The sequence below is a fragment of the Spodoptera frugiperda genome, chromosome 31, assembly GCF_023101765.2.
Source record: "Spodoptera frugiperda isolate SF20-4 chromosome 31, AGI-APGP_CSIRO_Sfru_2.0, whole genome shotgun sequence".
NCBI classification, from domain to species: domain Eukaryota; kingdom Metazoa; phylum Arthropoda; class Insecta; order Lepidoptera; family Noctuidae; genus Spodoptera; species Spodoptera frugiperda.
Genome location: NC_064242.1, coordinates 10,951,000 through 10,962,253, shown reverse-complemented (window position 1 = coordinate 10,962,253; position 11,254 = coordinate 10,951,000).

Sequence of the window (11,254 nt, the reverse complement as noted above, 5' to 3'; positions counted from 1 at the left end):
CTTAAAGTCTACCTTGATGATATAATTTGTAAATAACTATCACTATAAAAATATTGAATGTTATTAATTTATTCTATGTTGCAAGCGATACTTCCGAGCAGGTTCGATTCCTAATTTAAGCAATGCAATTAGATGAACTACGGAAGATCTGTCTGGGTTACCGGTGCTCCGGATCGTAGAGCATTTGTAGGACGGAATGGTTTTTAGTCAGTAAGAGTCTGACACTCCCTCTTGCCTGACCCAAAGCGGGAGCCACAGGCAATAGAAGTCTTTGGATGATTCACCCCCTCAAAAAATGGCAATGATTCACATTAGATATTTTATAGTTTTTCCAATTTCACTTCATGAAGTTCAAGTTACTTTTAAGTTATAAGACAGTTGCACAAGAAATACTAAATAGAAATTCTGTTTTCCAAAAATAACAGGAAAAAATATAATCTCTGTACCTTTTTTAAATGTTTTCACAAATTATAACATAAATAATGAACCAATCTCTTTTGTATTTTTTATAAGGAAGCCCGGTAGATTAAAAAAATACCATCGAAAATAAAACCGGCATACAATATCCACATACAAAACGGCAAAATATACAAAGAATAAACATTGAACAGAGTTCCCTCAACATATTCAGATATTTCAACTGTGCCAAAGCAAAAATATGTCACAAATAGACGGCGAATAGCCTACATCGACGTTCGAAAATAAAAATATATTATCTGTACTGTAGCGTCCCACGCGGAGACGAAATATTCAAAATGGAAGTCGTTCAAATGAAAATGGCGAAAAGTTGAAGGCTTCCCTTCGTTCAGATTCTAAATAGTCCACATAAAGTTTGCAAAGCCTAGACATAAATAGTATTTCAGTAAAGAAAAGAAAAAGCGATCACACAACTGCTGATGTTGAGAATCGCGTACATTTCCACACGAATCTGCCGCCATGTTGAATTAAACCAGTTCAAACCGGTTCTTTAAAAAAAAGATTTCCCATTTATTTTCCCGTAATGCCATCCTCCACAAACCCATAAAATAAATCTATATCCGCATAATATATTCGTATCGAAACCACGGCGTCATCGTATGGAAAAATATTCTAAGGTGTGCAAAAGAACCGAATAGAATGTAAGTCATCATTATGATAATGTATTCATAGCTTTCGGAAGCAATCCAGATTTATCCGTTTTGTGGGACACCCTGAAATTAAGGTTGCCCTATCTGCCGTCCGAAATTCTCAATTTATGGCGCACCCGAGTGCCAATGTGTGATATCTTAATTATTTTACAATCCCTATAATCTGGGACAATTGCACCAATTTCATTACAGGATTTTAGTTTTGGGCTTACGTTTGATTCTAGCGGTATACTAATGTACGTGTGGGTTGTATTGGCCTGGGAATTAGATCTGTAATATGCTAAATAGACCGCAACGTTGAATTGCTGTTAGTTGTGTGTTGGCAACTGGCAAACCTTAATTATAGTTCCATTGTTAGTTTAGCAATAAAACCTGATTTGATTTATTCCACAAAATTATCAATTCTAAGTTTTATGACCAACAAAATAAAATACATAATCGATAAGCTAATATTTTCCCGGTTCATTTTCAAGCGTACTCATCAGGCCCGCCGTTAATGCTTCTATCCCCTATAAATCAATAAAGGTTACGTTAACACACCCCACATCATCTGCTACTGAAATATTTCCCATTAAATATAATTTCCCCAAACATTAATAAGACCCTGGACGAAAATCAACAGGGCAACAATAGGACTGGCGCACAATGGATGAATGTTCGCGTGATTTATCTCGAGTTATTGCTGAAGATACGAACTCGACCATGAGTTACGATGCCCGTCTCTCAGCCGGTAGCGTGTGGTGGGGACGGTAAAATGCTGCTTTTAAGTCGTAAGGTTAGTGTGCTATGAAAGTGTGTTTGAAATGGGTTATTGTTTTATTAAATGTATTGTTAAATACGTAAGTGTTCTTTAATATGACGTCAACTGTGACTTTATAACTGTAGGTAACTTGCTTGCTATTTTTACTGGATGAAAAGTGATCCGCCTGCTCTCCATAAAAAAAAATCAATTCAAATAAATTCAGCCATTTTGCTATAATTATGTAACGAAATTCGATCAAGATAATTATTATACGATTTGGAAATTCTCAGTAATAGTCGAAAGTACGTTATAATTAAGTGAAGTCAAACTTGTACCTATATGTTAGTATGAACACTAAACTTTATGATAGTTATTAATGAATTATTTGCAAGTTTATAAGCGTTCTCGAAGGCAAAGTTAGAACAATGTGAGGTCTATTAACAAGTTTTGTTTCAAGAGTTTTACCTACGTATTTGTTTTAGTTCATAAACACTTTGTAGATAATTATATAAACTTGCCTGTGGGGTGTTGATAATTATTAGAGTAGACCTGGAACACCAGACATTTTTTTATGGTAAAAGCCGGTAAACGAGCTGACGGATCACCTGATGGTAAGCAATCGGCGCCACCGATGGACACCCGGAACACCAAAAAAGGCTTTACAAGTGCGTTGTCGTCCTTTTGGGGTTTAGGATTTTGAAGGTTATTGGGGAATCAGGGATTGGGAAGATTTTGAAAGGAAGAATTGTGCCTCCGGCAATCTCACTCACACACAACACAAGCGTTGTTTCACGTCGTCGTTTTCTGTGAGAAATAATTATATCCACTGCGTTCTATACCATGTTAAAAACTATGTAAAAGCACCATCGTTTCCTAGGAGATTAGTCATCAATTTTGTTAATTTTATTCTGGAAATCAAACATACAAATATCAAAATAATACAATAAACCGAAGCTCAAAAACTACACCATCTAACTTATTCCATATATCCGACATGCTAGAAGACTAGAAAATAAAAAGACAAAAATTATCCCAGCGGCATTTTACACCTCCGTGAGTGCACAACACGTGTGCAGTCTTTATTAGCACTACCAGCAAATAAGCGAGTTCCAACGTTACTATGTTAACCAATCTCATTTCAAAATGCGTTCGCTTCTGTTGCGATTGGAACGTAGTAAGGCTTTCCTACTAAGTAGGCGTTCGTGGTTCTTGCAACATTTTGTCTTTTATATTACTGTTCTGCGGTTTTTATTTTGTATTGTTATGCTTTTTCCTTGTTTTTTATGGTTTACTTTTAGAGTGTGAATAAATATGAGTTTTAGGAAACAAGACACACCTTGACTAGTTATACACATAAGTCACTGTAACTTAACAACTGTAGGACTTAGATTCTTTATATTTTTCTGATAACAGTTGGAATCTAGCCGATCACCTGGTGCCATTTGGACGTAGAGTAGAATACTCTGGTCGAAGCAATCGAAAGAATGTAACCAAGAATTGTATTGTGAACCTGATTGAAAAAGAGAAACCAATGGAGTTTCTTGCTCGTTCTTCTTCATAGGAATCTACTCTTTGGAACGAGCAAATTACTTTACTAGAGGACTGACCGCCAGACAGAGATATTTTAATATTATTATTTTTACTTTGACGTTCAATAGTGTTCTTTCCAAGACTATTTGAAATAAATAATTTTGGTTTTTTTTACTTCGTCATCATACTTATACTTCTGACGATTCTCATAAGAACCAATAAAGGATTTAAACATTTAATAGAGACCAGGCAGCAGCCATCTCTGATAAACTCGTCATTATAAACAGCTCTGGACTGATTTATAATTAAAAGCAATATCAAACTCTATCACAATAAAAATAAAGGTGAATTTGACGTGAGTTAAAAGAGTACTTAATATAAGAAATTATGACTAGCTAGGTTAGGTGCAGTTTAGTCCATTGTTTATACACTAAATGAAGTCTCACTAATTCACTCATAAACTTCGTGTTACTCACTATAACATTCACTTTATGGTCTGTTTGTTTACTCACTGAAATACTGAGTGCACGTTAAAACTATAGAGGCATAAAACTTTAATCATTGAGCTTGTTATTTCTTGAAGGTTTAACTTACAATTAAAAACTCCATAAACGAGAATTTAGGTAATTACACGAATACAATAGTTATTGTTACGAGAATATGCATATGCATAGGTGTGATATTATGCATATGCTTGTGAAATTTTATATTATGCATATCCATAACTCAACATTTAACTTAAGAAAAATCATCGTCAAAGTGCAAAAATACTTTCAGTGAAAACTACTTAATTGTTAATTTGAAATACCTACAGAAATTAAACCGAACAGCTCTTAAGAATATTACGAAAGTATCTTTAAAAAATTTAAAGTAGAGCTTCACCAAAAACAACCAAATTTTCTGCGCAATTTAGTCATCAAAACTCAAGAATCTTTCAGACACTCCGAACTTATTAAAACACACACACGTACACAAACACGGCTTCCATTATCTACAACAAGAACGCGGTAATTTGCGTTCATTACCGCGTTCTTGTTTTACGATTACCGCGTAATTACGCTGAGGAACATGGCGCGTCGTTAGTGACGTTTGTCATCGTCCATCGGCCATTTTGTTAATGCATTCCTCAAGGAACAAAATGGCGGCGCCTTTTGTACTAAAATTACTGTTATTCGGGGAATTTACTGCTGTTTAACATTGTATGACAAGTATTTAGAGTCAAGTTTTGTTGTTTTAGATTTTGATTATGTTTATGTTGTGTGGACTTTGTGTAGGTTGCGGCTTACTGAAACTCAAACAGTTCCTGAGAATTGTTTTGTAAAAACTTCAAGAGTTCCTGGTAAATATAAAAATAGAAGAGTATTACTAATCTTTTTAGGTACATTATAATATCATAGTTTAGATAGAGTTATTAGCAGGCACTTTTTATCAGATTTTTCATAGACGCTATCTAAAATACCACTGGTAAAGTATCAAAGGTTTTTTTTATTTATATACTTAATAGGATGGCGGTTGGCCACCGACCACAGGCATCTCGACTGGTGGTAAGCCATGATGTGGTCGACGATGGACTTGAAGACGAGGTAGGAGTTTAAGAAAGAGGACTTAAATTTCAGAAATTCTATTTTAACCACTTTTGGAGACATCACAAATAGACAGAAAAAATTTAGAGAATATGTGTTGCCAATAAAGACTGAATGATTAAAAAAAATATTCTTTCGCCCTTAGAATATGAACCAGAAAGAACCACATAGAAGTTAATCATTCATTTTAAACAAAAAAAAACAAACTAAAAGGAGTACAATAACATTTCCCCGTTTTATTTATCCAGCAAATAGCATGTAAGCTATGTCTAATATACAGAGTTTGCAGGCACATGTCACACATAATTGCAATTCTTGGCAATACGATGCCTGCGTTGTAAAATCCTGGCTGGAATTGTGCCGCGTAATGTGATGTGTATGTTGGATGCCGGTTTATTCTGTTAATGTTCGAAAATTAAATTCAAATTATTATTTTTTTAGCCATCAATTCAACATAAATGAAATAATAAATAGTTGTGTCATGTTCCTTTTGTCATAATAGGTAGATGAATAGGAATGGATCAAACAAAAATAGACTCAATTTTGTTGATCTTAAATCTCATATTTATTTAAATACTCATACGAAATCCTTAAGTTACTCTTTATATAGTTGTTAATAAAGTTAAACAAAAATCTCTTAAACAATCTTTCGCTACGAAACTAGCTACGAAGCAGTTTTTCGTAGCCGACGTAGCAGCGTAGCTTATTCGTAGCAAAACTACGATTAGTACTTTGCGTAGCAGTTTCAAACTCTATTATTTCTTTACCAGTATTGTAATACAAACTTTAATTCATATCACATAAATACTGACAAAACTTTTGTAATCATAAAAAGGATTTTACTGAAACTTTTTAGTGCTAAGAATCTAGCCCTCACATTATCCTCTATTTTATTGTCTAGACTTTAAAAGAGGCTATGACCTCTGAGTTTGTTTCGGCATTTCTTCTCAGAGTAGTCGGATAGGAAATGCCGGCCTCATCTAGCTATTTCAAATATTGACGTGTAAAAGTGTTATTTTGTAACCTACTTGCAGAAATAAATATCATTTACCAATTTAAACCTTATTTTCCCAACCACAAAGATGAAATCACAAAAACGCACGTTAACTAACATGGTTTCTAATTCCTAAACACTACAGAATCCCATCCATACAAATCGTACTTACACGAAACAAACGAACCGGACTTAATCCGGCTACTAGCCGTACACCCGACGTGGCGCCGTACGCTAAGAGATACGCAGATTACACACAAACCGGATTAAACCGGTGCGTACCGATACGAACCGGTTATAGGAACGCTGCCGTTTAAGTTTATTACCGCCAATTCTGACGGTATCGTGTTTGGAGATTATTTCAGTTGATGCTGGACTATTAATGTTTAGGAGAATGTGATGTTTAGGCATCGGAGTATTGAGTTGTAAAGGTAAGTGTGTCACACCTCACTCTGATAAACCTGAACTTTTTAAAGTGTAGTGCTTAATATTCTGTATTTCGGGCACAGAATTTTAAATGTGGGAGAGCTATGCTTCGGCACGAATGAGCCGGCTCGACAGGAGTGATACCACGGCCTCACAGAAAACCGACGTGAAACAACATTTGCGTTGTGTGAGTGAGGTTACTGGAGGCCCAATTACCACCCTTCCCAATCTTCCTAATCCCCGATTCCCCAACAAACCTTAAATTCCTAACCCCCAAAAGGCTGGCAACGCACATGTAACGCTTCTGGTGTTTCGAGCGTCCATGGGCGGCGGCGATTGCTCGTCTACTGGCTTATACCACAAAAAATAATTAGACTAGATTTAATATATAATATCTGTGGCTCTAGTGAAAAGGGATGTAAGTCTAAAAATGCAACTTTACAGGAGACGCAAAAAACGCTCCGCGCGATGTTTCAAAATTTGTAGCGGTCAAACTGCTGCCGAATTAAATACATGTGATGTGTTTTATAGGTAAACTTTTTATGCTCTTTGCTATTATGGAGTCATTTTTTACGTAAACTTAATAGTTTCCGAAATAGTGACTTATACCAACCACAAAATGAATGCCTTAAGGGTATAAAATAAGTTATACCCCTTTACATTTAAATCAAAAGTTTATTTCCACAAGTGAAAAAGGATACGCATTTGGAATATTTTTTATGATAACTAAGTAATTCAATGGAATAATAAGTGATTAACTATCAGAAACACGTGTATTTGTTATAAACTTACCATCAACATGATTAAAATTTAAAAAATATGAAAAATAGTTACTTATTCCCTTTTTCACATTGATTACAGACAAGTTAAGGGGGACATAAAGACTTATATGAATCATTTTGTGTAACTTATATCTAATTTTGAACACAAGTAAAACTAAAAAAATACTTTATAGTATTTTTTAACACAAGTAAAACTAATAAATTACTTTATAGCGACCAGCCATTCAAAAACGAAATATTATTTACTTTAAAACAATACCCCTGGGAAACGCTGCAAAAACCTTTGGCGTATAAAGTGGATCGGAAAATTGGTCTACTTATACAACTAATACTGAGTCATTCCCGCTCGTCCACACCCTGTCACCTCACGTCTAGTCTAAGAGTTAATAAAGAAAATATGAAAATTACTTTAAAAGTACATACCTACTAATTCTAAAGTATTTTTTGCGTATTTTATACTAAATTTATAGCATAAAATGTTTCACATTTTAATTTTACACACTGAGTATTGTATCAATATGAATTTAAATACAATTAATATGTAAAAAGTTTAAAAAGATACAATCTCCTGGATATACTATTATTTATGATAAAAAATGTTAAATTAAAATGTGTCATATTTTTATGTTATACATGACATTTAGTAGGTATAAAATACGTAAAAAAATCTTTAGATTTATTAGATGAATGTATATTTAAACTAATTTTCATATTTTCTTGATTAACTCTTAGACTACACGTGAGATGACGGGGTGCGGACGACTAGGAACAATGCGTTCTATACGTCCACAGAGTAGATGAACAGAACGCAACATTCCCAGTCGTCCGCAGTGCGGACGAGCGGGAAAGACGCCTAATACTTAGTGATAACAATAATAACATAAAATAGGTCCGCAAGGCAGCTTGTGGCGAGCTGTTGGGCAGTGGCGACCCCACGGACCTGACTCCCGGGAGAGGCCCTATTTTTCGACTCCGGTTAGTACCTGCGACTAACCGGAGAGGCCTCTCCTACCTCATTCTTGCCTTAACCGGCTGGTTTGAGTGGAGATTCGCAAGAGTGGAGTTGCCTTCAACTCCAACTCGGGGAAGGATGTATCCCAGTAAGATGCTGGTAGGGGTCTTGACCATACTTCCGGGATTGCTCTAATAGCCGTGGGATGCCTCTCCTTCCTCAAGTAGCTCAACGTATGTTGCCCCCTTGTCGCTACATGCTAGCCATTTTCGGGGACCCAATAATTGAGTTTGAGAGTCACCCCCTGCCTGTTTATCCGTATGTATCAATATTGGTCAGGGGCAGGGGCCTTAGTATCCCATAGTTAACCGGTTAACTATTCCACAGCCACCCACACCCATATCCCTATCATTTCTTTTTACCATATCTCACAATAGTCCTGCATCAACCGGGGATTGTCCTTTGGTGTATTTCCATAGTGCATACAGGGATAATCGCCGGTTGATGTCCCATTACATTTAGATTAAAATTTTTCAACGGGCCTCCGCGAGTTGGCTTCGGCTCCTCGTATGCCTTCTAAAGGTCCGGGACCCTGTGGTCCCGAAATAGGAAAAGAACAAAAATAAAATAGTAACAATTAATAAACGGAATAACAAAAAAAGCACCGAGTAATAAGTAAAATAACCTATGTCAACAAGTTACGACTCTTTACAGGAATAAACACTTATCATTCGTATTTAATTTTATTATTGTAGGAAATATTATTAGAACAGAGACTAGAAACTCAGTGTAAAAGGGTACATATTGACTAAAATCCATACAATTTTATGATAACATTGAAAAACAATAACAGCTTTGGTTTAGCAAAAAAAGCATCGAATAAATCGAGTTGCAGCGCGCTCCCCACCCACCCGCACTGTACCCCGAATCGTTCATTCGTAACTTTTTTCACGTAAAATGAAACATACTCGTAGGATATAAATACAGTTAAATCGATTTAAATTGATTAATTTCAATATTAAAAACGTGAAAACAGATGTCAACAGACTTGTTTTTGATTTTTCTGTTTTATGTAGGTGAAAAGAGATTTATGTCTAGTAAAACCATTATTCACTAAACATTTTTTAAAGAACAAGTACACTTAAGCCGTTTTACGCCAAATAAAACGAAACGCTGGAAATCTATAATTAGTTAAATTCCTACTCACAAAGTAAAGATGTCATAGTTCTGTATAAAGAAATTTGAATATACTTATACCCGAACTTTCCATTTTTTTTGTTTGAGTTAAACCCTTTTGCACACTGTAACTTCTTTATTTTTAGAGATAGGTTAGATCCGTTTTCACCAATCGATAGAGCATTTTTTTCTGAACACTTTGGTGTACTTAACTCATTTTCGGCAAAATCGGACTTATACCCCTTTTCACTAGGGCCACAGATATTTAATTTGATATATTATAATTTAACCGTTGTCGATAGTTGTTTTGCCCACTTTTAGTCATTCCACAAACAGATGTATCGTCACCTCAGCAACATATGAAACTCAATAATTATTCCATCGGAGTCCTACAACACTGTGCATCCATTGAGTATTGGAATCCATACAATACAAAAGGAGATACCTCCTATAGATACACATAATATGGGCACATACATATGTATGTAGCAGTAAAGCCAGACAATGGTCGTGCGAACTGAGAGCTGCACGCAACGCCTCTCTGTATCATTCCGAATCATTTACTGAACAGTGTGTGCTATTGTCTTCGGCTAGCATTCATTTTGTAACTAGTCTGTGACGTCATTCCGTGATTGATATATAATGTAGACCGCTAGGTTCGTTCACAAATAAAAAATAAAAGAAGGGGTTATGTAGTATAGGATCAAATGTATTAAACTTTGCTCTCTAGAGACAAATAACACACTACTGATACTGTCTTTTTTTAAGGGAGAAAAATCATCCAATGGTATTCTCCCGCCTGGGGCAAAGCGAGAGTAAGTATCAGACTCTTACAGACTAAAAACTAACTCATTTCTACTCCCGTCCTCGAGCCCGCTAGGTAGTCCACAGCTCCAGATCAGACTAGATACTGTCTATACACTGACATGGTCTACACAAAGGTCATAATTATAATGTTAAATTTTTAAAACTAGTCCTTACCTAGAACAACATACCTTCCAACACAAAGTATAAAGTAGAATTCACTTAAACCCTACCCTTCTATGAATATAAATAACTAAATACTAGTAACTTTTAATTAACACGGCAACAGAGACAAGCACCGGAGTCTGCGCCAAACATTAACGATATTGCGTGCTGGCAGACGCATAAAGAACAATGAAAAGGGGATTTTCTTTATTACGCGGGTCTTTCCTGCGCCGGCCGTATTTAGTGGACGCTCGGTGGAACTAGTTAGAACAATATTAGAGCTGGCTGTTGTTTTTAAAATAGGTATGAAGTTTGTTCAGGTATGGAAAGATATTTAGGAGAGATGTAAAGAATATTTTTAATTTTTGAGATATTATGTGAGGGTTGCCACATCACATACTATTGCCGGGTTTTTTTTTTCTATACTTAATAGACTGGCGTTGGGCCACCATCTTGCCTGGTGGTGAGCGGTGATGTTGGTGTTCATGATAGTCAGTGTACTGTGTAATATAACTATGTATGTGTATATCAATACGCATCAAACTTGTCAATACAAGGGACTAATATTTTGAAAAAAAAATGTTAAGATTAAAATAAAGTATAGTCACATCTCTGGTCAAAAAGCATCCTTATACTGACAAAATCTTTTGTTATTTAATAAAAAAACATATTAAAGAGATACATAATATTGTAAGACCATCCATCTGTATAAGAGATAAGGACACGATGACATCAACCACCAATAAATTAACCTTAACCAACTAAAATATGACTCCGCACTTCATGCATATAACTCAACTGGAACAACAAGAAACTCCCCTAACCCGCTGACTAGGCAAAAATTAAACTAACTGGGCAGGCAACTGGAAAACCCGTCACAGATTCAACCGCTACTGTTCACTGACTCGGCGAAACTGTGTCCCTGGATTACAAGGTTAGCTTAGCGAAATATACTGGTTTAAAACCGTATAGT